At 41.7% G+C, this 27,946-nt stretch overlaps 1 long non-coding RNA gene across 1 annotated transcript in view; it reads right to left on the reverse strand.

Moving 5' to 3' along the window:
- Positions 1-2,330: 2,330 nt before the first annotated feature.
- Positions 2,331-27,946, reverse strand: part of LOC140612150 (uncharacterized) — a 128,626-nt gene continuing 103,010 nt past the window's right edge. Inside the window, exon 3 of the long non-coding RNA XR_012013466.1 lies at positions 2,331-2,415. This is a non-coding gene — a long non-coding RNA (uncharacterized lncRNA). The remainder of the gene's footprint in view (positions 2,416-27,946) is intronic.

Below are 27,946 nucleotides of genomic sequence, written 5' to 3' on the forward strand. Positions count from 1 at the left end.
CCTCCTTCATCACCTCTCTCGGCAAGTTCATCTGGGAGACCGTAACCCCCAGGGTTACCCAGAAACCACTGCCCGTGGTTTTGCTATTTCCCTGACTACTGCAAAACGCTGAGCGTGTACTGGAAGAAATACAGAAGTCAGGCTGGGTCCACTCCAAGCAGTAACTTTGTACCAAGGAAGAAATGATACCACTCATTTCTCTTGGGTTTAGAAAAATAAGACCCTGAATTTTTTGGTTAACTGTCTTCTCAAAGCTGTTGCTATCCTCACAGGGTCTTCCAGATTAACATTTAGCCTTTTTACCCTCAGTACCTACATTGGCATAGAAAATACTCTTCGGATGCCATATTTTAACTAATATCTCAACACATTTTTTCAAAAAGAGGGCATGCGTCACCTTAAAATGGCCTCTATGCCAAACTCTTCCCTCAACATTTCCCCAGTGTCCACGAGTTCCTAACCATAAGCAGGAGGCCCATGTTCTAACACATCTTCTCAATCTCCCTTTACCATTTGGTTGTGTGTAGTCAACAAAAGAAAAAAAAAATACAACGAAAAAGAAATGTTCCACTAAGTTCCCCAGCTGAAATGAGAATTGCAAATGGTGGTGTGACTTAAATATCAGAATGTTGCCCCAATCTATTAGCTACCTGGGAACACTGTGACCTTGTAGGTCTACAGAAATCTCACTTCAAGGTCCATAGATGTGGGACAGGGAGAGAAAAGTTTGCCAGATTAAGTGCAGAATTGCCCTAAGTATTGCCTAAGAAATAATTATTATTAACACATTACTGTTTATGTGAAATCCGAATTTAATTAGACATCCTGTATTTTGTTTACTAAATGTAGAAACCCTAGGAAGGGGTAACTCATTGCCCCCAAATCGGGAGATCCTCGAGGGGAGAGAGGGCAAGAGGGCACGTGGACTGCAGGTCCCCTTAGGCTTGAATCTTCTGATTTGGCTGCATTACTAGGCTCACTCACCTCTCTCCTTCTCCATTGACCCAAGCACTAGACACAGCCTCTTTTCCTTGTTTTTTTTCAAATTGCCACTCAATGCAAATTACGTTTCTACTGAGTATTCAGAGCTGCACAGAGGTGATTTTTACCTTAGAAAACTCATGCAAGTTTTCCAGTCACCCTCAGCCCTGGTCCTCTCCTTTCTGTGGACGCAGCATTCCGAGGCCTCCTGGACCCCGTCTGTGCCCCTCAGTCCTTGCTCGTCTGCCTCAGGCCTCCAGATTCCTATACTTTTCTTACCGCAGAGCAGTTTGGAACTAAGCTAATTCCAGCCTTTGCTCAAAGGCTCTCAACTACAACGTGAACGTGTGTCTAAATAAAGAGTAGTCACTCCCGAAGCGCAAGCTTTATCAGCACTTAGTTTTCTATACTCCCTTCCATATGAGGGAAGCAATAGCATTTTTATAAAGTTCAGGAAAACAAGGCTCAGGAGAAAAGAGAAAGACAGGATTAAGCATCCTCAAAAAGAACTGTCTGAGGCACAGTCTTCATATGTGTGAAATGTTAAAATAAATGTTAGCAACTGGTTCTCTGTCTCCACCAAGCCTGTAGCTAGAGGGGAATAGTAAAATTACTATGGGTAGGATGTTGGTCAACTGCACAAATAGGCCTGTTGAGCCTGCGTGTACCGAAGGGATCACATAGGAGCAATAACCCAGATATCATAAATATGTGCCTCCCTTCAATACAAACCTTCCAGTGGGCAGTCAGAGCACTGTAGTCCTCCTTCTGAGACTCTCTGGAATCCCTCATGATTACATGCCCTGCCCCTAAAGACAACTGAGAAGCATCTCCCCGGGGCCACCAATGCCAGTGTCTTTCATGAGAATTTGGATGATGTGCTAATCATATTTTTAAATTTTTTTTTTATATTTCATGATGCTCTAATACCTTGTGGTTTTGCAATACTTGAAAAGAACTCAGACTTAGCTATGCTCTAGAGAGAGAAAACAACTTGCCTGTGACCAAAGCAATCAATCCAGAATCCATGCCCACGTCCACCTCCTTTTATCAGACTACTCCCTCTGGTCCGGGACACTAGGTTCCCTCCCCCAAGTCCCCCTGGAACCGGGTCCTGACAACTAGAGGCTACCCTTATATCCCAGAGACCAGCAAAATTGCTCAAACTATGAAATAAATTGTCAAGGTCAGTTATGGCCTTACTTTGTACTCCACTGAATTACATAAGACAAATATTAATGTGTCTGTACATGCACATACAAACATGTACCACCTAGATACATATATGCGCATGTACTATATTCATAGTTATATAAAATAAAATATGTTCTCAAACAAAATATACTCACTCAGAGACATGTGAATTCCCAGGAGCACAGGAGCAGCTTGCCTCAGAATTCTCATGAGAAGATAGAGCCCAGGGAAAGGGCTGGGCTAGAAGGAGAAAATCTGAATTAAGATACATTCCCAGGAAATTTGCAGCAATTGTTATTACTTCCCTCTCTTGGGACGTCCAACCTGGCTCTACCCCAGATGTGACCCTCTTAAGGCAGAGCCACAGGCAAGCCCTTTCCAAATGAAAATTGCCCTGAAAGAAATTGCCCAACAGTGGAGCACCTGGGTGGCTCAGTCAGTTGAGTGTCTGACTCTTGGTTTCAGTTTGGGTCACGACCTCAGGGTGGTGAGCTCGAGCCCCATATCAGGCCCCGTACTGGCTGTGGAGTCTGCTTGAGACTCTCCGTCCCTCTCCCTCTGCTCTTCCCCTCCTTCTCCCATGCTCTCTCTAAATAAATGAATAAAATCTTTAAGAAAAAGGAAATTGTCCAACAGGAATCATACTTGGATATACGTCAACGCTTAGCTATCCATCAAATTCCTATTTTCTTATACTTCAGACTCCTGGCATAGTTCTATTTCCCAGCTACCTACGAGTCAGGTGTGCCCCTGTGACCGAACTATAATCAATGGAATATAAGCAGACATGACGTGCACCACTTCCTGGCTGACTTTGCAAAGTGGAGCTACAGGCTGGACGCTAAAGCTGACGATGATGGTGAAGCCATGGAAAGAAGATGCCTGGGTCCGGGTGACGCTTCCTGGATGACAGCCAACCTCTGCCCAGAGGTACTTGCTAAGAGTCTAGGTGAGTAAGGACTAAGATTCTACTATATTGGAGCCATTCTCAGAGCGGAATCTACTTGTCGCCACAGCCCAGGCTTCCCAACTAAGATAGACGCCAACAGTTGTAGCAGCCTGAACCACACTTGATATTTTCAGCAAACGCTAAAAGTCATTTTCTCTTTCCTCTGACGCTCCTACGTTGAAACGGCTAAAATCCCCTAGGCTATAGAAGTTGCTGAGCACCAAAGATGTTCCCATGCCAGGTGACGCTTCCACAAACTAATGTTTAAAGAGTCTACCTCAGGGAATATGGAACGACTCTGCTTTGTGATTGCTTTTAATTGGTGCCTGTCATCTGCTTGATAGAATTTTATTAGCAGAAGTGTAAACACACATCGCAATCTGCAGAACACAGGAATGCTAAGTAGCTTATGAAATTCAAAGTTCTTTTATCTTTAGTGTTTGCTGATAACTCATTAAATGTTTCTCAGTGTTACACGTTGTGCCGCAGAGATTTCCTTGCACAGAAGAGTGATGATGTGGAGACGTTAACACAGCAAAAGGGCTGAGGGTTGCTCAACATGGAACAAAATAGGAACAATCTTCCACCACCAAAGACTTCACTACAGACAAGAGAATCAATAGTCCTTAGATCTTACTGCTTTTTTAAATGCATAGAATCTGCCAGATAGTTCTTGCCAACCATCCCAATGTTATCAGAGCCATGCACGAGTCCCAGAGACAAGCTCACAAACACACACACACACACACACACACACACTTATATAGCCTTTAAGTATTGTATGTAATTGCAGAGGATTGCATACTTAATCTAAATTCAACCAGAGATGGAAGTTTCTGGTCTTCTAAAGGTCTGCAGGCCATCTGATTCCCTGGAATGCAATTGTACTGTAACAGTCTCATGCTGGCAGATCTGTCCCAAATAAGGCGGTAACACAGATCTCATTATTGGTGTACCCTCGACAGCTTAGGCCCTGATGTTTTACGTGACTATATGACCAGTAAAGCTCCGTTCCTTCGTGGGCTAATGTGCACCCATAAAAGAGAATCAGGTGGATAGGCTGCGGCTGTATTGAAAACGAGGCTGAGCTAGGATGAGAGAGTGGAAATCCTCACACCCAGGCCAATTTTTTCACTGCCTACACTGCCCTGTTTGCATGCTCCCCATTTAACTGGGAGACAGCTTCCCTGAGTTAGCTACCAGAAGACATCCGAAGCCTTCCTGGAGGCAGGTGAGCCAGTTTCCTTCTGCCACTTTGGCAAATATATAGCACAGGGGGTGACATACTCCGCAAGGAATCTCTGCTACACAGCCGCTGACAGACAGCAAGAGAGTCTCTGTCTCTAAGAAATTAGTCACAGCAACCTTCCAACGCGTGGAAAAATTCCTTTACTCGAGGTTACAGAAAGAAGTCAACGTTATCAGAGACCAACAAAATGGTATGGAGAGTCCAGAGCTCTCAACCCCCACTGTGGTTTTTTTCGTATCTAGCCACATTAAAATCTGAATAAACTGTGTCCTGTTAAAATAATATTCATCACACTGGAGTGGAAGCACAAATCTGCATGTCTGGGATGTGTCTGTTGACGCTAGAGATAGACGCCCCGGGCGGGTCTTCTGGGGTTCATTACTATGTTGTTCTCTTACATCGTCTGGGATGGTTGCAGTAAGAAAAATCTCAATTTCTGCAGTTCAGGATGGGATACTCTACCCCGAAATCCCTTCTTCACTCACCACTATAATTGCCACCCACCCTGTCAATTTTCTGTCGCCGTGGGAACTATGGTAATTATTGCCAAGTGCTGTAGAGTTCAAGTCTTCGGAACACGAAAGGACTCTTCTATCCTTCCAGGAGATGAAACTCAGTCCTTAGAAATCCAGCAGTTCATGTCCCATCCCCCATCCTGCTTCTTCACAGCAACATGAGCCCTGTTTTCATGTCTCACTGCATCAAATGCTCAAAAACTCACTCTGCTCAAATAGGTAACGTAGCTTTGACTTTTAAGGGCTCCACCACCAGACAGACAGTACCTCTCACTGGTGAGTATCGTTCACCTTTTCTTCTCCAGCACATAGAAAGCAGTGCCTGCCACAGATTAGGTACCCAGTAAATGCTCAATGGGTGACTTTGAAAAATTATTCTAGAAGGACACATTCTTACACAATCCCACAGATATTATTTCTTGCCTTCATATCACACTTTCCTTTCCCCTCCTTGCTGTATGCACTTCAGAGGAGCAACCACACTGGAGACTGACACCCTCTTTCGCCTGTAATAAATTTCACTCTAATCTGACTTGCCAGCTCAATGACTTGGGGCTGGAACACAACCCCATAATCTAATGGATACTGTGCATTTAGCAGGTAATAGATGCTTCAAAAATCCACTTTAGCTTCCTTTAGCGTTGGTCACAGCAAAATAAATGACAGCCTTTGGCTACTCTTCCTCCTCAAATAAATACAATGTGAATCTAGAAGATAGTAAATTAAGTTTCAAAACCAGCTGGTTGACCTTATATCTCCTATCAGGCAAGTGGTCGCCAAAGTAAATAACACTCATTTCTCTCCGTGTCAAGACTTGGTAAGTTTAGACTGCTCTGAGTGAGGCTGTGTGGTTCTCCCTTCCTCTTGTGCCGGGGACCTCACCGACAGCTTGGGCTCTGGGTCTCGGGAAACAGACCTCATCTGGTTTACATTTCCTTTGAGCCCCACTCTGAAAGCTAATGGGGAGATTTCAGATTTCTTTGCTAACACTATGGACTAAGTGATGAAAATCCCAATGGAATTCAGACTTCCTCAGTATTTATATATGTCTGTAGGGCAATTGTGAGTTAATAATCTTTTCCTGAAACCACTTTATATTTAACAATTATTTCTGGCATTATTCCCTCTTTCCCAAAGGAAATTTCCTTAAGTTTTTTTGCTAGCCCATACATAAAATGGTCTTTGAAAAATGCTACACTATTGTTTGGTTTTTGAGCTAATTTAAACTAATTTTAAAACCGTAAGGTCTTCCTCTGACCATTGATTATATTCTAATATAAAAATATCTGTAAAGAACAGCTAGGAAAAAGAGAATTTTCCAGAAGTACTTAGCACTAATTATCAGATTCTTTAATGAAAATGAAGATATAGATCTCTTTCCTTTTAGTTTCAACAATAAATTATTTATTCAATGGGGTTGAATATAGTTCAGTGTGGAACCATCGTCTGCCACGCAACCATCAAATTCTTCAAGATATATATGACTTTGAACAGCTCAGTATTCTATATTACTTAGAAATTAGGACTGCAAAAGCTTTCAACATAATCCATTGTGTTTACAGAATTGTTTTCTACTGCAGATTGACAGAGTTGTAAATTATGACCTAGACCTCTTTCATTTCTGTTTCTTTGGCTTTGGAATTTTACCTGAGGAGCTCACATACGATGCTACAAAGTGCAGGTGTTAATGCAGGCCAAGGAGATGCCTAGTTTATCAGATGCAGTTTGGAGGAGCTGATTTCTTCCATTCTCGTTTCAAGTATCCTGTCCCTTCTGATGCTTCACAGCTGCTCAGTAAACTGCATCTCTAGGAACTGGGCCACATTTTATTTGAAATCACCCATATCATCTTATCTAGTTTTATGGATACCCGTCATGTTCAATTACTGCTGTTGCTAATGGTGTGCTGGTCACCCAGGGTGGTTTGAGAGGAGGCAGGGCAAAGGGGGAAGCAAAGAGAGTGGATAAGACCAGGCTTCTGTGATTGCTTCCACCATTAGCTCGTTAGAAGAAAGCAGGCTCAGCTTCTCCATATTTCCAATAAAAGCAATAAAATTTATCTTAACCATTCCAAAGAGTCATTATGAGGTTAAAAAGGATTTGATAAATTTTTCAAAATGCATTCGGTATCCTGTTATTTGATGATACTATAAACCTAAGAGGAAAATGGACATTTTTTTAAAGAAAACCAATTCATAAAAGTAAAAGTACTAACAGCTAATAAATACATATAAATATTAACTTCTTTATCAATTAAAGAAATGCACAAGAAAACTAGTAAAGTTCTAAAAAACTGACCTCAGTGGCTGATGTGGGTGGTAGGAAATGGGTTTTCTTACGCATCTTAAATGGAAGCATAATCTGATCCAACAGTTAAAGGTAACATTTTTCAGATTAATACTGTTTAAATATAACTTTCCCCGAGGAATTTTACCTATAAAAATATATGCTAAGGAAGATCACAGAAAAGTTTACAAATACACAGATGAGGATGTCTATAGAATATTATTTTATAGTAATTAAAATATAGTAAAAAAGTATAGTGGCGAAAAGTGATTATCATTTTGACCAGATACAAATGCTGTGATGGTCAGAGTTCCTCTTGAGTGCATTCAAGCAAATGGGGAAAACACTACATTGTCAAATGGACTTCTATTTTTTTTCTGAAAGTAATGTGTGAGAAGTAAATATAGACCGCCTAACCATACACAGGAAATATAGGAGTTTGAACCACATTTTCAAGACACGCCTCTTCCTAGCCATTCCGTCTCATTCTATAATTCCCTCCCTTGCGAAGTTAAGATCACAGCTCTTAGCCTTTCCAGATACATTCATACCACCCCTTCCCCGATGCCGGCGCGTACATGCACATACTCTGCCCCGAATTACAGCATTCCAAGGACCGTGATTCAACTATAAATACAAAACCCAAGGAAAAATGTCAAAGAAGATTTTCTTACTTCAGGTTAATGGCAAAACAAGATGTCTTGCTGAAAATTGAGTCTCACTCTGGAGGGATCATCTTGTACAGTGCTCTTTCCTATAGATGTGAGCTTTGGGCACTTAGACCTATTCTTATTTTCTTTCTTATCATTTTCTTTTAATTTTTCATAAGTGAGGCAGAAGAGACTGGTTTGTTGGGAAGATACCAGAAGTAAAACAGAATGAAATTATATCGATCAGTACATCAATATGCTTCGGTATTTTTAGGAGTAACTAAAACATAGTCAATACCCAAGAAGTATTTGCTGAGCGAGTAAATATTCTATCCCATGCTAGAGATTCCAACCATGAACATGGACCTTGCTGAGAGCCCCATACATCCAACAAGACTGATTCAGAGCTGAATACACAATGGCAAGAAAATGGCAGAGGGTGGCTGGTTGGCTTTCTGGCTTTCCTTGTTTGTTTGTTTCTCTTTTTTTTGCAAGAAATTCCTCCACTTCTTAATAACGGAATGAGGACTTGAAGCCTTACAGAATCTCTTGTGTTCCACATTAGGGCTCAGATGCACCAAAGATAAACTGTTAAACAAATCTTTCCCAAGAAACATTGATTAAAATGGAAAAAAATATCCGTACTATTTCTACTAGTTCTTTGCTTCCTTGGGCTAGTGAAACACTGTATGGCCATAAAGGGCTGCAGCCTGTTACTTACCTTACGGGGAGAGAAGAGGACGTCTCTGTGGTTTATGTGTCACAAAATGTAGGGTCTTTTTCTCACCTCCTCGCTCTGGGTGACTTAAAATTCTCCCAACAAGTCAGTGTAACTAAACCTCTCATGATTCATAGAGGCGACTAACTCTGTTCTTCAGTTTATGAAGCTATTTTCCTCAGTGATAGTCTGCGGCAGCGGGAAAAACCCAGTAATTTATGTGTCTACTCCTGCTACTTTCCACGGACCCTTATTTGTTCTAAATGTAAGGAGTAGTGAGATTTTCACAGAGAAGCCACCAAACAGCCTTTTGTACATAAAAGGGGGAAAAAAACCTTAGAGGAGATCTTCTCACCCAAATAAAGCACAATATTGAGTTGATTACGAGGTTATTCTAAAATGGTTGTATTTTAATAGATGTACTTATGATATATTTTTTCCCTCAATTCACCAGTTTTATAGTTAATCTGTATCTGAGAAAATCTGCAAGCTGCAGATTTGCCAGCACCATGGTCTATATAATAATCTATACTCTTAACTGCTGTGATCTTCCCCATGCACTATCCCCCAGGGCAGCAGGGAAACCTCACCTGCTTTACTAATGATAACTGAGCTACCTCCCTCAGATAAATGGTGGGTCCTCCACAATTGTGCTCCCTATTCCTTCTCCTCTTTGCCACCCTCAGTGGTTATATTCTTCTGATGTCATGTGTTTGCTTGCCAGGTTGGCATTTGTAGTTGGTGAATTCAAGTTGTTTCTCTAGATCTGGATGTCTCTGCCACCATGATCTACCTTCAGTTCGTAGTGCCACTCTTATCTATCCTGCAGATTCATGGTAATTCTGTTTTGTCCCAGAAGGCTTTCCATCAAATGAAAGGCAATTTGATGCCCGTATTATAAATTATACCCCCTCTTGCTCAAATTCACCCATCAGTGCCATTAGCTATTTTCTGCATCTATCAATTTCGCTTCAATATGCCTACCCATGGTTGTAGTCAAGACCACCCCTCAAGGTGAACCCCTGATGGGAAACGAAGCAAACTCTCTCCTCTGATTTCAATTTTCCCTTCAACCCATCCAATACACTATACCCTTAAAAGTGATTAAGATGGGAAATTTTATGTTATGTATATTCTACCAAAATAAAAAATGTTAATGTATTTATTATGTCTGTTTACATCAGCACAAAGAATTGAACAGGAAACACTTTGTGAGGTAGCACGTTGAGGAAACAAATGTGTGTTTCATTCTAAGAGAAGGCAAATAAGCATGGAGGAGAAGTATCTTTAGCAAGGTAGAGTTTTCTGGGAAGTCCTCAAACCAGAAGATATTCAAGTTCATTTCACAAAACTAAAGCCCTGCTACTAGTGAAGAAGGAATTGCTCTGCAGAAGTTATTTGCTGAGACCATTTATAACCAAAGAAAAGCATAATATTCACTTTTCCTGGAATTTCTGCTTTGCATTTGTTGCCCAAAGCTTTGCTGAGAAAGGTTTTCAGATTGCTTCATTCAAGTTTTAGTCTCTATAAAAGCACCTCCCTGGAGCTGTAGAATCTTCCATTGTATCCTCAGTTCCTGGGATAGTACATGGTACATGAGATACCATGTGCAATACTGTGTAGACACACAGAAGGAAGAAGAGAAAGCACGGAAGAGAGGGATTCCTTTCATCACATGGATATAATGCTCTCCAGCCAATAGCGCTTGTGATCATTCATTTTATGTGTCAACTTGGCTAGGCTGTGGTACCCAGGTATTTGGTCAAATATCAGTCTAGATATTGCTGTAACGTTATTTTTTACATGTGATGAGTATCAAAGTTAGTAGACTTTGGATAAATCATATCACCCTACAAAATGAGGGTCGACATCATCCAATCAATTGCAGGCACTAAGAGAAAAGACTGAGGACTCCTGTTAAGGAAGGAATCCTACCTCCAGACTGGACGTAAGACTGCAACATCAACTCTCCCCTGGATCTCCAGCTGCCAGCCTGCCCCTGTGATTTCAGACTTGGAAGCCCTTAAAATCGCATAAGCCAGTTCCTTGAAATAAATCTTGTTCTTTCTGAATATAAATATACACACGTATATTATATATGCACGCATACATATATGTACACACATATAAATACATGTACATGTTGCACACACATATCCTAGTTCTGTTTCTCTGGAGAACTCTGACAAATACAAATTCTGTATTTGGAGTATGGTTCCATAGATCCTCACATGCTCTCCTTGTCCCCCCAACCATGGTCATGAAATTAAGAAGAGGTGCCAAAATTAGGATAACCCAACCAATGTATAGATAGGTAAACACACCCGTTAGAACCAGAACTGACTGCCAGACTGATTTTACCTCATTCGGTAACTCTGATATATTATTGAGACTAATTCCGAGGCCCAATCCAGGCTCAGAAAGAAAACATACTGTGATAGAGGACTGAGATCTGTCCATCCAGGGTCATGTGTTTATAATTTTTGCTTTCTTCTTCTTTTTTTTTTTTTTTTAGATTTTATTTATTCATGAGAGACACACAGAAAGAGGCAGAGACACAGGCAGAGGGAGAAGCAGGCTCCCTGCAGGGAGGCTGGTGTGAGCCTTGATCCCAGGACCTGGAATCATGGCCCAAGCCAAAGGCAGATGCTCAACCAGTGAGCCACCCAGGAGTCCCTCACTTTTTCTTTTAATAATAGAACTCAAAATACTTTTATACCAATAGAAATAAGCATAGAGAGATCCTTCAATGACATTACACTCATCTTTAATAGGCCTCAAATATTTTCATTTCTTGGTGATATAGCTAGTTTTATTTGAAGTTGAACATGAACTTCCTTCTCCATACTTACCCTATTGTGTCCATGTTCTCTTTCCTCCTCTCAAAGAAGCCCCAACCTAAGGCCCTCAGTTTTACAGAAGACACAAGAGGGGGAAATTGACTTTCATCCTGCCTGTCACACCAATATACTCCCCACATTCCAAGGAAGCTGCACTCTTGCCCTGGTCTACTGAGCCACCCCCTCAAAGCTCAAATTTGCCATTTGTAAATTTAGAAATCACACTTTGTAGGATTTGTTGAAATACAACAATCTATTTTCTTTTCCATTCCCAAATTTCATACTTCTGTAATGACTCTGATTTGCAATATTATATTGTTGACTTGGTTCAGAAGGATTTTCATTTGAGTCCTTTCAAAGAAATGCCAAACATGGTTAGCTTGCAAAATTAAGAGCCTGTTAGAGGAACGTGGAAGTTCTCATTCTTGACACTCTAGAAATTCTCATTGATAATGACCTATCTTTTGGTCCATTCCACCAACTGATTCATCCGCTTATTTATTTATTAAGCTATAAGCATCACATATCAAATACCAGAAAAGTGTGTGCCCTTTCCCAAGGTGGGCAAGCCCAGGGGCAGAAGACAACTAAGGAAACATGTATCATACTAAGCAGTAGATGCTGTAACAGAGTGGCACATCATTCCAGGTCTCTCTGGAAGCACGGAAGAGGGGTACCTGAATACCTATGAGTGAGGAATGTTCGAGAGGGCTTCCTGGGAGAAGGCAGCATTTCACCTGAGTCCTGAAAAGCAAGTAAAGGTGATCCAGTTGAAAAAGGTAGCATAAGCACCTTTAAATGGAGGAAACAGGCACAAATCTCTGGATCACACGGAATGTGATTTTTTCCTGGAACGGCTAGAGCTGAGGCTATCCATGAAGTGATGAGAGATGAGACTCCGGAAGAAGGCAAAGGCATCTTCAACGTCTCTCTGAAGGATCTTTGTGTCACGAGAAGGGGGGCCTTATGTTTAAAAAGAGAGGAAGCCATTGAACTGAATAAAGTATGAAGGTGGCAAAATCAGTCCTGCTGGTTAGTTTATCTTTGAATTGCAGCTTAGAAGGATTAACCTGATTTCAGGGAGCAGGAAGTATCAGATGGGGACTAATCTGACACCAGTTAACAGCGATTTGCATAATGGAAGGGTTGAGGGACTGAAGTAAGGGGGTGGAAAGGCTATGATAGGCCAGCAGGGGAGAGCGGCAGGAAATAGGAAGTGAAAGGATTTAGCCACCAATCAAAGGAAAAGGTAGCTTGGTTTAAATGAAAGACAAAGGTATGCCCGCTGCTGGAAATTATGCATCCCCAAACCCGACACCACAGAGCATTTGTTTCTTGAAAGATGGCAACGGCAAGACGGCTATTTCCACTTTCAGATGACTTGAACGTCCAGCACCTGGTAGTTTGCCGCCTGGTAGCCCCGGCCCAGTAGGCCAACGGGAAGGATGTCTGGGAGAAAGAGAGGCGTCTTCACACCGGGGTGCTGGGGAGCCCTGTCTCCAGTTACCCCGGCTCTTGTGCAACAGGTTCACCATCAAGCTGCGATTTTCTGAGTTTATGGAGGAGCAGGAGGAAAGAACCAAGAACTTCAAAAAGCACCAGCATTTGACTTTGGAAAGCAGTTTTCGAATGGCGCGATTGCCAGTCTATCCATATTCAGGGAATTCATATTCTAAACCCCATAATTAAGCCTGATGCAAAGATGTGACTTGAAAGTTGGAAAACTACTTCCACGTCCTGCTCCCTGCTCCACTCTCACTAATCATTTCTCTTGTGTCTGTGTCTGCTCACAGCATGCAAGTCTTCGGGATTATGAAATTGCCATCTTCTATTCTCTCTCTCTTCAACCATTTCCTTTCAGTGATTTGAAAGCAGATAATCCAGGCAAGTTCAGCTACATGATTTGCAAGGCCTTGCACAAAATAAAAATGCCGGGCCCCTTGTGAAAGAATTCTTGAGTGTCAAGACGGCAACCACAGAGCATTAAACCAAGTGTGGGGTTCTGAATATGGGTCCTAGGGGGAATGCACAGATCACACACCCATAAGGCTGACCTTGAACCTAAATCTTTGTTTTATTAATGTAAAACAGCTGAGCCCAGCTGTGTTGTAGGTGGTGCAGAGGGTGAGAGAGAAGAATACCCAGACTTAATACCTTGTGACACTTCTTAAAATAAAGGAAATACCTCTTCCATTGTCTGATAAAAGCATACCTACCTAAATCCACCCATCTGTGCATCACTAGCGGTCTCCCACTAAGCAGGTGGGTTAACCATGAGTAACCAAAGGGAACAGCTGCAAATACCATTAGCTAGAGTGAGTAACAATCCCTGTTTGAAATTGAAATGATCAGTGGATATATCCGCTGCCCGGAAGAGAAGTTAAATACAGTAAACATGCCCCCACCGTGCACCCATTGCGGGATGCTTGGAGGAGTGAAACCCAGGCCATTAGCTTGCCCCATCCTGGGGGTGAGGATCAATAATGAACCAGAATCTTGACGTCAGAGAGGCATCTCCGTCACATTTCAGTTCCCGAATGGAGACCTCTGGCATTGCCAAGTAGGAGAGACAGAAAAGAGACACGGGGAGGGCTCTAAGCCTCCCTGAATACTGACTTATCTACTTCCTGGGAAGCTCCCTCTACGAAGGCTGAAGCTGTAGGAACCCAGACCTTCATTCACTGCTCAATGCATTTTCATGCCATCCACTAATTTACCCATTAAGTTTAAAACATGCAGACAAATATTTTGGAGGATCCTGCTGGATCTGGAACATGCTGAGAGCTTGTGATCTACACTAATAACTAAATTAACTTAGATAGGAAAAAATCTAACAGTACAATCATATTATGGGGTAAGATACGTAAAGTTACAGGCACCTGGGATTACACTTAACTACTCGGGTCTTCCTTTTAGCTGAGCAGTCTGTTCAGCCACCCAAGGGGTTCTTTGCCTACTTGATACAATTTAGTGTAGACCCGGAATGCCACAGTGAAAGAGGAGGAACTGGTTTGTTCAGATTTAGTATTAACTTAATACTACTCTGAGGGCAGCCCGGGTGGCTCAGGGGTTTAGCACCTGCCTTCAGCCCAGGGCCTGATCCTAGAGACCCGGGATCGAGTCCCACGTCGGGCTCCCCGCATGGGGCCTGCTTCTCCCTCTGCCTGGGTCTCTGCCTCTCTCTCTCTGTGTCTCTCATGAATAAAAAAATAAAATCTTAAAAAAAATACAACTCTGAAATTGTATTTTGTATATTTACACTGCCAATGCTCATGATCCAAACAGCTAATCTATTGCAATATGTCTATGACCTCGTTTTCCCATCCTGGGTCTCAAAGATGTTGCCCTAGGACTAAGGCAGACAAAAGATCTGGTCTGGAGGGATTTGATGCTAGCCAGTCCGTATTCCCAGTCTTGATAGTTTAATCCCCAGAGATGGCATCAGGAGGCATTTTCACCCTCTTACAGACTGAGGCAGAGTGAAAGGAAATGAAGTAGGAACTGGTTGGAGTTGGGAAGGAAATGTTTGGAACTGGTGCATTAGGTTGTGTGTCTAGCACATTTTTCACACTAAGAGCTAGTTGTAGTGCTTTGGGGGATAGTCGGCCAGTTCTAGAGGGCAGTATGGGTGACAAGCACAGGCTGAGATTAGCTAGGTCTGACCTTCCAACTCTCTAGCAATGGGACCTTGGGAAATGCACCTAAATCTCTCTGAAGTTCAGCTTTCCTACCTATAAACTGGAATAGAAGTACCCGCTTGTAGGATTGTTCTCTGGATTCAGTGAGTTAATAATTCAAGACCCCAAAACAGTTCCCAACATACAGCTGACACTTAATAAATTTCATTACCCTTCTCCATTCCCCTTCCTTTAGTCTGTCCTCCTTGCTTCCCGGGATTACCAACGAGATGTAATTTCCCCTCCCCAGAAAGTCATTACAATCTTTTTCAGAATAAAGCAAGGATGAGATGTGAAATATGCTGTCTTCCAAACCCCAAGCTCTTGAATGTAAGCCCTCCTGGCCCTCAACATGTGTTCCTGGCACTGAAAGTTTATATCCGATGATTTTCTCTTCTTACCCTGCTGAATCACGTGCTTTCTTTAGCAGGAAGCAAATAAACAGAAAACTTCTTGGTATCCTGAGGGGTTGCACCTTAATACGTTCTTTCACTTCAGTGACATGAAGACATTCCATTCTGGAGCACACACTGTTCTAACAACAGGACTCATTAACCCCACTGCATGGCTAGTGCCAGAGACATCCTGTGAAAAGGATTCACAGTGTAAGGCGCTCATTATCTTTACACTGTTAAATTACATTTTAGAAAATGCATAGAAATACAGCCCTATGTACAAGCACACGTGCACCATCCATAGACTATTCTTCGAAAGAGTTGCTATGGGCAGTGGTGCTCCTAGAAACAAGGAACCAAACGGGATTTCCTTAATTAAATAAAAACGACTATTAAGTATGTTTGTAACTACTTTTCTGTGTATGGTACTACATCCCCAGCCCCACAGCAGTTCCCCAAATGACCTGCACCTGGTGTGTCTGTGCCAGACACTGCTAGCTGGCTACCTAATGTAGATGCTCTTCGTTTTCCATGTTAACACAACCTTGGTTTTGTTGAGGACAGCTAGGTACACATTTTCTAACCTAGAGGTGACCATGTGACACGGTTCTAGCCAGAGCAAACAGAAATTTTCTGGGGATTACTCAGAAAGTTTTGCTTTCCTGATAGAGGTACCATCATGTTTCCCTTGCTGTTTTCTCCTTCCACTGCCTCAATAGCTGAAGCCGCAGCAGCCGTCTTGCCACCATGAGGGAAATCAGGAGAAGGGCAAGGAGCCATTGAACCCTTGAAGACTGTCTTAACTTGTTTAAGCCTCTGTGACTTGGGTGTTCCTCTGAAAGCGTTCTCAAACTGGCATAGTGATCTTACTTGCCCAGAAACTTCCATTAGATTAGTTTCTTTGAAGTACCCAGGCGTAATAACATTTGCCACATTCTGACTATTACACCTACTACGAAGACCAAAAGAGAGTCTGTAAGTATGTTTTGAAAACTGTCAAGCACTTAAAAATGGTAATTAGTATAACAAGGATAATGTCATCTCTCTATCCCCGATAGCAGGTATAGTGTCTGACTTTAGTTGTTTGTTTTGCATTTAAGTTACAGGAATAATTTTGGTTATTTTTCATCAGATTAGCTGGAGGATACATCAGAAGGCAGAACCAAGCCCTGCCTACCCTGTACAAGAATGGCAAATAGGGATCCCTGGGTGGCGCAGCGGTTTGGCGCCTGCCTTTGGCCCAGGGCGCGATCCTGGAGACCCGGGATCGAATCCCACGTCGGGCTCCCGGTGCATGGAGCCTGCTTCTCCCTCTGCCTGTGTCTCTGCCTCTCTCTCTCTCTCTGTGACTATCATAAATAAATAAAAATTGAAAAAAAAAAAAAAAGAATGGCAAATACATAGCACTCCTGTCTATACTCCCCCTTTCTCCTCTACTCACAGACATGATCAATCAATCAATCCTTCCAATGCAATGAGAAAAAAAAATTATTCTAAACATAGTGCCTTAGAGAGTCACTACAAATCCAACAATGTCTTTTAAAAAGCAAGTGATTATTGGGGCACCTGGGTGGCTCAGTCAATTAAGCATCTGCCTGCAGCTCAGGTCATGGTCCTGGGGTCCTGGGATTGAGCCCCATGTCGGGCTCCCTGCTCAGCAGGGAGTCTGCTTCTCCCTTTGCCCTCCCCCATCACCTCACAACTGGTGCTCTCTCTCTCAAATAAATAAGTAAAATCTCAAAAACAAAACAAAACAAAAAAAAACCACACAAGTGATTATTCTGTAACCTACAAGAAAAAGGTGGATGCTATAATAGGTCAAGTTCAGCCAGGACTGAGCCTGAGATCATTGAAGGTAGCACCATAATGGAAGGAACGAAGTGAAGTATCGGGTCCCTCGTGAAGGATAAATGACAGAAAGCAGCATCCAGGAACACAGCACGAGGACTGGTCCTCAGGTTGGGCAGTGGATGGAGGGCGGCTGAGGCCCAGCAATGAGGAGCCGCGAGCCAACCAGGAGGTCGCTGAATAACTTTATTTCTACATGTCTGCTGTCTACCACCGTCTCACACCCTTGTTCTTTGTATGTGGGCATTCTTTCCACTGTTATTTATTTTCTTTTCTTCATCACCAGTAAAAATGGTCCATTTTCTTCATGACCCAGTGGAAATGCTTTGCAACCATATAGATCTGGATTCAAATACTACTAGTCCTTACAAAGCAGGGGAAAGCTGAGTGAGTTGCTAAATCTCTCCATCTCCACATCTGACCAAGGAGGATAATAGTGGAACCTCGCAGGCTTGTGGTGAGCATGGAACATGCTTATCTATATTAAGTATTTAACACGGGGTCAGACTTATTTTAACAGCTTTTCCTCCGCTGGAGTAAGAGTTCGTTTGTCTTCCCGGACCTGGACACATTGCCGTCTGTCAAGGATAAAGAAGTTTCCAAACATTCATTTCGATTCCAGACATTTTATCAGGACTCAGCGAACATTCTAATTCATGAAGGGAGAGAAGCTTCCTTTGAGCAAGTGAAGTCGTAGGTCTAGTTTGAGCAAGGTACTTTGAATAAATACCCACCGTGGTGACTTCAGCCTATTCTCAGATAAGCAATGGCCATCAGACACATTATAGTTTTAATAAACTTTTTAATGAGAAGACCTCCAAATCCCACTTATATTTTCCAGTGAAATTCTATCTACTCCAATAATTTTTAAACATATGGAATTTATTTTCCCTCACACCTGGCTATATTTAATTTGTTATGAGAGGTTCCTGACTGTGTTATGTGACCTATTCCCATGATGCTTAAGAGTTAAATGTGTTTCCTGCTTTTCCAAATTCCAAATAAACTGAATAAAATAACCAATGCTTGGATACACAAATGTAATATCCTGAGCCTGCAAACACACACACACACACACACACACACACGTGTTCCTGTTTTCTATTAACTTATAGTTTGTGGGTATAAGGGACAGGAGAAGTAATAAGGACAAGGAAATTATGAACCACTTAAAGAGAATTACTTGAATTTTTCATATTGTGGTTATTCTTAAATGCTCTCATCCATCCTAATAATTTAGTATGTTCTGACACCTTAATAACTTATTCATTTGATTTGTCTGTTTTTTTTCCTTATGAGCTAAATACCATGAATATTTAGAATGGTATTTCAAATTTGAAAAGGGAAAATGGTTTTTAAGATATTAACAATAATAATATAATACCCATTTCACATATAACAGTATATTCTGGAAACTCTTAGATCTATCTTAAAGATAAAGGTTCAAGTGTAGCTATCGAATACCCATTTTTTGAAATCATGATTATTCTGCATTCATTACCTTGATATATCCATTCCAACTCATGAAGACTGTCTTATAGTCTATTTCAGCTAGTAAGTGATATTTTGTAATACCGGGTATATATACAAATTGTGTTTCATAGCTAGTTTTGCAGGCAGTACAGAACAGTGAAGAAGCACCATCGGAGCAGCCAGGCATCTGAAATGTGGTTTCTTCTACCACTTACGTACTTTAGACAACTCGTGTTGTCTCTCCAGGCCCCAAATGTCTCACAAATAAAATGGGGTTAGCATTTTACCCACCTCAAACCAAGTAGCTGCACTACAAACGAAGATCATGCACTACATGATCCGGTGAAAAGCTCAGCCAGGTTGAGCTTTGTAGTGTCAATTAGAGGCTACGTAGCCTTGTGCAAGTCACTTAATCTCTGGATCTCTTATCTTCCCTGAGAGGTGAAGGTTACATTCAAAGATGCCTATAAGCAGCCATAGGGTTTCTAGCATTCCGTAATGAGAGCTTGGTATGTGGGTCAAGTACCATGGTTTTGTTCCTTGACATACCCAAAGGACCTAAAAGACCATCTGACACATTGAAGGCGCTTAGTAAATACTGAATTAATTTTAATCCACATAACAGCTGGGGTCACTTTGATCCTTAAAATCTAAGTAAGACTGACTGAAAATCCCATTTCACGTTCTTTCGGAAGTTCAATGCTTCATTCATGACTTTTACAAATGTATGGAGTCTCACTATTTTCTCTGTCATATCTGGTTTAGATTTCCATCTTCTGCTCTTACGCCTTGTTCTGTTCTCAAATATAGGGCTTGGTTCTATTTCTTGATTTCATGGTTACTCTCCTTTGGTCAGCTCCAACATACATAGACCAACAACATTCAACACGAATAAGCAGATTCCACTCTCAGGATGAAGCAGTAACCGACTCAGAGAGAGGATTTAGGAGTAATGGTAAGATGGGCTCAGTCACAGAGGGATATACAAGACCATTTGCACTTGAATGTTAAGCCTCCCTTTAAGGAAGTCCCTGGGCCATAGAACTTTGCTACCAAAAAACAAACACAGAACAAAACAAAACAAAAACTATTCACAGTAATTATGAAAATGCCTATAGCAACTGTTCTTCTGATAAAAAATTCTGCCTTCAGAATCTTTCTCAGATGTATGACATCTGTTTATTTACAAATGTTTATTTATTTACCATGATTGGGGACAAAAACAAACAAAAAAAAGCTTCAATATTTTCCAACTCTCCTTTAGTTGATCTCAGAAATACGCATTTTTCCACCAGCCAGGCCGTATCAGAACCCATCTGACAATGAGTGCTGGAATCTCTCTTATGTGTATTACAACCTGTGCTAGACATCACAGGTTTCATTTTTGAAGCATTCAGCAGTTTGTTTAGGAAAATCCATTTAGAGAACCAAAAGACTGTCTGGATCCAAAATTAGTCTCTTCCTCTCCATATGTATTGCCACCAGGAAGACAGTCTGGAGGAATGTAGCAGAGTATTTTTCAAAGCCTTCTTTCATAATTTAGAAACTGTTAAGTCTTAAAATGGGACTGTAAGGATATGGAAATGAAGTATTATAGTAAATGTTCTTTTCATCAAAATGGATCGTTTACTATAGGAGAAATATTCTATTTCGTGTTATTTCCCCTACTCTCGGGAATATTCATGATCCGTCAGGAGTTCTTACTCCATGTGATGAATAAAAACAATAGCCTCACCCAGGGAGACCCACAGAAGTTACCTACAGGGGGACTCTTTTAGGGCTAGAGTGTAGGGAGAATGAATGTCAGGAGTGTTTCCAGGCTCATAGATGCAGGTTCAGTAGTGGATGTTCCCTTCTTCTGTTTAGAAAGATCCAGAGACCCAGAGCAGCATTGCTGGGGATGGAAAGACCGCAGAGATCTGACCTACCTTCAGAGATGTAAGACCTGGAATATTGTCCTCGAACACATCTGCCCCAATTCCCAAGAAACAGTCTTTGTTCACAAGAGTAGCATCTTATGTTTATAAACCATCTTTGTGAGTGAAGCGATTCATTCAACGACCCATGTCTGCGGTGCCAAGCTAGCTGTCCACAAGAGAGGCGGCAGGCTGTGGTTGGGACTCTGGGCTCTGGAGCTAACCTGCCTGGGCTCCCGTCTTGGCTCTGTGCCTGTCAGCTCAGCGACCTTGGACACATAGACTTCTCTGTGTTTCAGTTTCCACTTGTGTCAACTAGGAGTAAAACTTACGTCATAAGGTGAAAAACAAAAACAGAAACCGGAGAGGCTAAAGGGACTTACACTCTAGCAGAGAAACCAGACAAGTATACCGCCAATCAAGTGACATCCAAACCATGATGTGCTAAAGTAAGTGTACAAAGCAAGTACCTACAAATCCCAAGAAGGTGGAAGTTAAGACTCATTTGCATCTAGAGCGTCAGAGTGATGGTAATAAACCCTCCTATGATAATATAGCAAAATGATCATCCAAAAGGACACAGGGACGTATCCTGAAGAGAAAAACAATAATATTTACAAGTCCATGCAGAGACTCTACTCTGCTTCTCCTCTGAGCCATCTCCAGAAATATTAAATAAACACTATATAAAATCAACTTATTACATTCAGTTGGATTCTGAACCCCAGGTAAGCTTATTCTACTAAACTTCATTAGTCCATCAGTCAGTCCATACCACCAAAGACAGACCCAAACCATTAGAAAATACTCATTATTTGCAAAGTACATATTCTTCCCCAAGTACCATACAAATCACCTTGAAAACAACTCATATTCAAAGTCCCCCCAAATCTCTGCGAGATACTGAACTCCCCTCTGTAATAATCACATCAAGCTCCATTAACAATACTGTTTTCATCACATTTCCCTCTCTTAGGGACCTAAAAATTCAACTCTGGACTGTGAGACAACCAATAAAAACTACAGCAATAAAAAGCAAAAAGTGCAGACTTTTAAAACAGGTCTGAGAATGTCATTGTTTCCTGAAAGTAGAAATACAATGATATAAAACCCTGGTTAGAAGCAAGGAAACCGTTAGCAGCTGGCATGGAAATTACCCCATTATTTATTACTGTTATTAAGTGAGATTCTTATGCCACATAACTCAATAGAGAATAACATCTATTTGATTGCATGGGATGGGAGTCTGGTCCATTATTATTAATTTGCCTACTCTCTGGCCATTAAGTGACTGCTCCTTTGGACCATAAAAAGCAGTACATGAATAACAGAAAAAGGTTTTTACCCTTCTCAATAAGATAATGCCAGCCACTGTACCAATAAAAGGTTCAGCCACCTGCTTGGATAGCTTCTGCAACTGGGCTTAAGAGCAAACAGCATTGGTCCAACTGGTGCCCACTGAGAGAATGTTACTCCTTAACCAGGTTGTTAATCAGTTCAGAACTCAGGATTGCAATTTGCGAGTGTATTACATTTGTTCTTGAAGCTTTTCATTTATTTAAGGATGATCAGCCTTTGGCTTATTTTTTTTACCCCTCACTCACCTGCCATTATTGACTCCGGGCATTCACTCTTTAAATAACATTTTAGATAATCAAAGAACTCTTGGCACCAAGGTTTTGGTATTCTAAACATCTCTAAAACCAATCTTTCTATAAGGATAGGCATGCCTTTCCCTCTTCGTCTGTTTTTATTTAATTGAATGTGCTGAATTTAAGTTAACATTTTCTTGATGACTATTCTTTAGATTGTTTTGTGAGGCCAAAGCTGCAAAGGCAAGGCTTTGGTCCTTGTATTAGAGGGTTCTCCGGAGTAACGGAACCAATAAAAGAGTTAGGCAAATAGTTATAAGAGGAGATTTATTATCAGAGATTGGCTCATGCAAATATGGAGAATAAGAAGTCTCATGATCTTCCACCTGGAAACTGAAGGCCTAGGGAAGCCAGTGATATAGTTCAACCCCTGAGGCCTGAGAACCAGGGGGTAAATGGTTTAAGTTCCAATCCAGGTCCAAAAGCTCAAGAACCGAGAGCACCAGTGTCCAAGGACAGAACAGGATGGAGGTACTAGCTCAAGTGGAGAACAAATGTGCCCTCCTCCACCTATTTTACACAAGCCTTTCAGCGTATTGAATAATGCATTCGGAAGGGGGATTTTCTTTGCTCAGTCTATATATTTCAATGCTTATCTCTTCCAGAAACACCTTAATACACCGAGATTCAATGTTTTATCAGCCATTTGGTGCCCCCTTAGCCCAGTCAAGCTGACATGTAAAATTAGCCTTCACAGCCCTCATGATCCAATGCCATTCTTGTGCTCATCTCCAAGTTAGGAACCTACTGAGTCTTCTGTCATAGGCAGCTCTTGAAATCCTCTTATGGGAAACCCCAGCACCCAGGGCTTTGGGCAACTCGGATTCACCCTCATGTTCTACAAGCTGCTACCTCAGGACACAGTCTGCTCACCCATACGACATCTCAAAACCTCTTGGTCATGGACTCCTGGGCATTTCCACAGGATTCCACATTCTCCCCACAGACATCAGTGGGATTCTTCACTGCCAGTGCCCAGAACTCCTTACAGACTCCTGGCCAAGCCTGTCCTCAAAACTGACCTGCAAGCAGAAGTAAATTGCTTGGCTCTTCCTGTTCCTTCCAGCTGTAGGCGTCTCCACAGCCCCAGATCCATCCTACCCTGACCCATCTGCCTGGGACAGAACCTACACATTAATAGCATTTGGCCCTGGATATATGTCAGGGAAACACAACATTCAAGCCAAAGATCCAGGCTCAGATGCCATTGCTGACCCCCTTTAAGACCTCCTGAATCTCTTTCAACTAATTAGACAAGGGATTGATATTCCAGTGAAAGCTTTAGGAGCCTACACTGGACTGAGATTTCAGAACTCCAAGCTCATTGGCACTCTGTTTCTCTCTCTCTCTCTCTCTTTCCTTCTGTGTCTCTCCAGTCTCTGCTCTTATCTTATCTTATCTTATCTCTCTCTTTCTCTCTCTCTCTCTCTCTCACACACACACACACACACACACACGAAGAAAATCAACCAGATCATCATTAGAATAAGCCTTTATTAGAAAACTCATGGAACAAGACAGCCACAAAGGAGCTCATTATAATGCAGGAAGGGAGAACAGAATATTTTATGGATTTTAGCAGGAGGGATATTGGTCAAACTATAGCTAGTTTTGAGGATTTTTTATTTCATGAGCTCTGCATTTTATCAAGAAGAGTGGAAAGAAACAGAGGTAAGAGAAAAGAACATGTGAAGCCCACAGTGAAAAAGTCTCAAGTCCTTTGGGACATCTATATATTTTTTTCTGTGATAAATCTATATATTTTTATCATGATAATAATATAAATAACACAAAATTTATCAACTTAACCATTTTTGAGTGTACAAACTCAGTGACATTAAATACATTCACACTGATGCGCAACCATCACCATTTCCATCCTCAGGACTTTTTAGTCATCCCAAACTGAAATGCCATACCCATTAAGCAATAATTCCCCATTCCCCCCTCCCTTGGTACCTGGCAACCATTATTATTCTTTTTATCTCTATGAATTTGGTTATTCTCAGTATCTCATGTAAGTGGAAGCATGTAAGATTTGTCTTTTTGTGACCGGCTTATTTCACTTAGCATAACATCATCAACGTTCATCCATTTTGTTGCATGTGCCAAAACTTTCTTTATTTTTCAAGGTTGAACTAATATTCCATTGTATGCCCACACTACTAGGCATAACATTCATCCGTCAGTAGACATTTATGTTGCTTCCACCTTTTGGCTATTGTGCATAATGCTACAGGGCATCAATATACTTAATTTCACAGAGTACTTATGATGAGACCAACATCAACTGAGAGCTTTCTACAGGCCGACTCCCAAAAATGTCACCAAAATAATATGTTGACAAGACTAAGTTGAGGTTCTCACTCACTGCTGTAAGGGAGAGCACTACCTTAACAAGGTCTTAGTTATATCTCAGAGAGAGAAAAACAATGTTGGGGTATTACTGAAATTTTGATTTAAGGTAGGTCTTCTAACACAGAGGACTTGATTGGATTGGGTACAGATCATGACATCAGAGTTTAGAATTACTGGGCACAGCTAGGAGAGCAAAGAATCTAAGAGTCCTGGGGTGTAAACAATCATCGGCAGGATCCCTGGATGGCTCAGTGGTTTAGCCGCCTTCAGCCCAGGGCATGATCCTGGAGACCCAGGATCGAGTCCCATGTCGGGCTCCCTGCATGGAGCCTGCTTCTCCCTCTGCCTGTGTCTCTGCCTCTCTCTCTGTCTGTGTGTCTCTCATGAATAAACAAATAGAATCTTTAAAAATAAAAACAATCATCTGATGCTTTCTGTTGAAGAGTTATTTGGCCTTTCAGAAAATTCTTGGAATAAATAATAAAGTTACCTGCAACTTTTATATTCCAACCAACAGTTTGCTGGATGAGTGACGTTAAGGAAAACAGTGGAATCGTAAAATCTGTCTAATGTAGTAAGCAATAAAGTAAGTAAGTAGATGGTTTTGATTTTCACACCACTAACTTCCTCAACAACACTGGATGGAGGGATAGTGCTCCTTATTCCCCAGCAACCTGCCCAAGGTCATCAAGCTAGAAAGTGCGCTGACGTAGGCAGTCTGACGCCAGAGCCCCTGATCTTCCCGCTACTCTGATTCTGCCTCCAGAGCCTGCTTCCCACATTTGGCACACGTGATGAGACTAAGTCATTGCCAGGTGACTTGTCTTTGTTCTGATCAACTACTATAGAGAACCCAGGTCCAAACGTGGTTTTGCAGCCCATGACTGAGAGCTCGAACAACATCCTTTCCATCATCCAGGACTTGACGCTCACCCCCGACCCTGTTGATTTCCTACTATGACACAGCAAGTCTCCTGCAGGAATAGTTCCTCATCTCCTTGTACTGAACTCTATTTCAGCTCCCCTGCTTTGCCTTGGCTACTGCCAAGATTAGATACCTTCATCATCTCTATTTCCAGAATTGCAGCTGATATTTTTGTGACACCTTTGACAAAATATACCTGCACCAAACAGTCATCTCTGGACCCAGTTTCTAGAAACGTCCTTCCCTTCCCCTCTCCTGTTGCTATACACAGTAGCTTTCTGTTGGTATAAGGTCATAATTCCCAAACAATGGCGCATGGACCAAATTTGGTCCGCTGACTCTTTTTCTATGGCCTACAAGGTAACAATGGCTTTTACATTGTTAAATGATCAGGGGAAAAAGTTAAAAGGAGAATAATCTTTCATAACATATAAAAAGTATATTAAATTCAAATTTTGGCATCCATAAATATTTATTGCTGTACAACCACATTGATTTGCATATTTGCATACTTATTTGCACAATTTGCAAAATGCTTGTACCTGCTTTTGAGCCACAGTGGTGGTGTTGAATATTGGAACAAAAAGGCTTAAAATATTTACTACTTGGTTCTTTACAGAAAAAGTCTGCTAATCCCTGGTTTAAGGCCTTTGCTGCCAAAGGCCTGAATTCAAGATAACATGAACTCCCAGCTTCTCCACCTTTGCCAGAGCAGAACTGGCTCCAACGTAGGAGTTCCAAGATCACGGACAGGAGGTAGTCTGCTCCCTAGGGTCCTTTGGAATTTCACCATCGCCATAGTATTGCCTCTGCTGCTATTTTATGTGGTGAGAAGGTTCCCGTGGCAACTTATAACAGCCCTGGTCAAGTCACTCCCATTCCATCCCCTGCTCTAATCCTAGGTTTTTTTGTTTGTTTGTTTGTTTGTTTGTTTGCCATGGTACAACTGCTTCAGAGACAATGCACTTAAAATAAGAATTGTTCTCATGCTTTGCACCTTAGGGGCTGTCACTCATGCAATAACCAATTTACCTGTAGCTTCCTTGGCTGGAAGTTTGGACCAGATCTCCCCAAGTAAGTGAGAGATTTGGGTGAGAGAATACTGGTGTTACTACAGCATTTTACTTTTTCCAGATTTGCAACCCACTAGTTCAGTGTCTGAACTGCCAAGAGCAACTCTTTTGCATTAAAGCATGAAATAACCCAAGACCAAGTAAATGAGAAAGGCAGAGGCTATTATTCAGAGCTTATGATAGCAAAGGAGTCAGCCACCGTCACTTGTGTTTTGGCAGAGACTCACAGGCATGCAGGGGAGTGGAAAAGCTTTCTCGTGCAAAAAAAGGGAAGCCTGCAACTATTCCCCAACTAGAGGCTATTGGGTTGGGGGAACAATCGGGGACCCACTAGAAGCAGGGCATCCCGTGTGATTGGTTAGGGGTGCATATTTGGCTTTCTCTGGTTGGTCCTAAGTTTGAAGAGGAACAAAATTCAGAGAAGCTGTCAGTTATTAATCAAGTCTTGACTATTTTTCATTAATTGTTACAAAAGTTATTGTTTAGGTTCTTGGATTACTATTAGAGTTTGCAGTCAGGCTTACTGCAGGTCTGATGTACAGCCGGCTAGCTTTCTAGGTTGTTTTGTGTAAATAAGGGAGTTGCTTTCCTGGACAGCTCATCCTTCTATGTTTATATTTTTATATATGACCTGGCCATTGTCCATTTGTGTACTCAATTTCTCAAAGTGAGATCTGTATAGGAGCTTGCTTTGTTTTCTTCTCGGCATTCCATGGCATGGTTCCCAACATAGCGTAGATGCTCAAAAAGTTTACAATAATTAATGACTTTGTGGAGGATACTGGGAGTAGGGGAATCAGACTCAGTTTATTGGATAATCCCGATGTCACCTTGCAGGGAAAAAAAACCTGATGGACTTTGAGTTAAAAACAGAAGGCTTGGGGCATAAGAGGAGATACGGCAAGATCTTCTGTTGCTGCTTCTCCAGTAATACCTTGGAAGCCTAAGTTTAGGTTCTGGTTCCAGAAAACTCTTCTTGGTAAAAATTTGCCTCAATTTTTCTGGTCTAATGGGTTTGCCCCAGAAAATGTGCAGCAAAATGAAATCTGAATACTCATTTTAAGGTATATATATATAGACATAGAACTATGAAGAGGTATGAAGCCTGGACTTCTGAGGAGGTGGACAAGACTATATAGAGGGGCCAAAGACTTGGGTGTGTAGATGATAGGAACACAAAGGGATAGGGTGAAAAGGTGCCCCTTGGGACAGTTTTGAGGAATGAATGCTACCCTACTCAACAGCTC

The sequence above is a fragment of the Canis lupus genome, chromosome 20 (genome assembly GCF_048164855.1).
Source record: "Canis lupus baileyi chromosome 20, mCanLup2.hap1, whole genome shotgun sequence".
Lineage (NCBI taxonomy): Eukaryota > Metazoa > Chordata > Mammalia > Carnivora > Canidae > Canis > Canis lupus.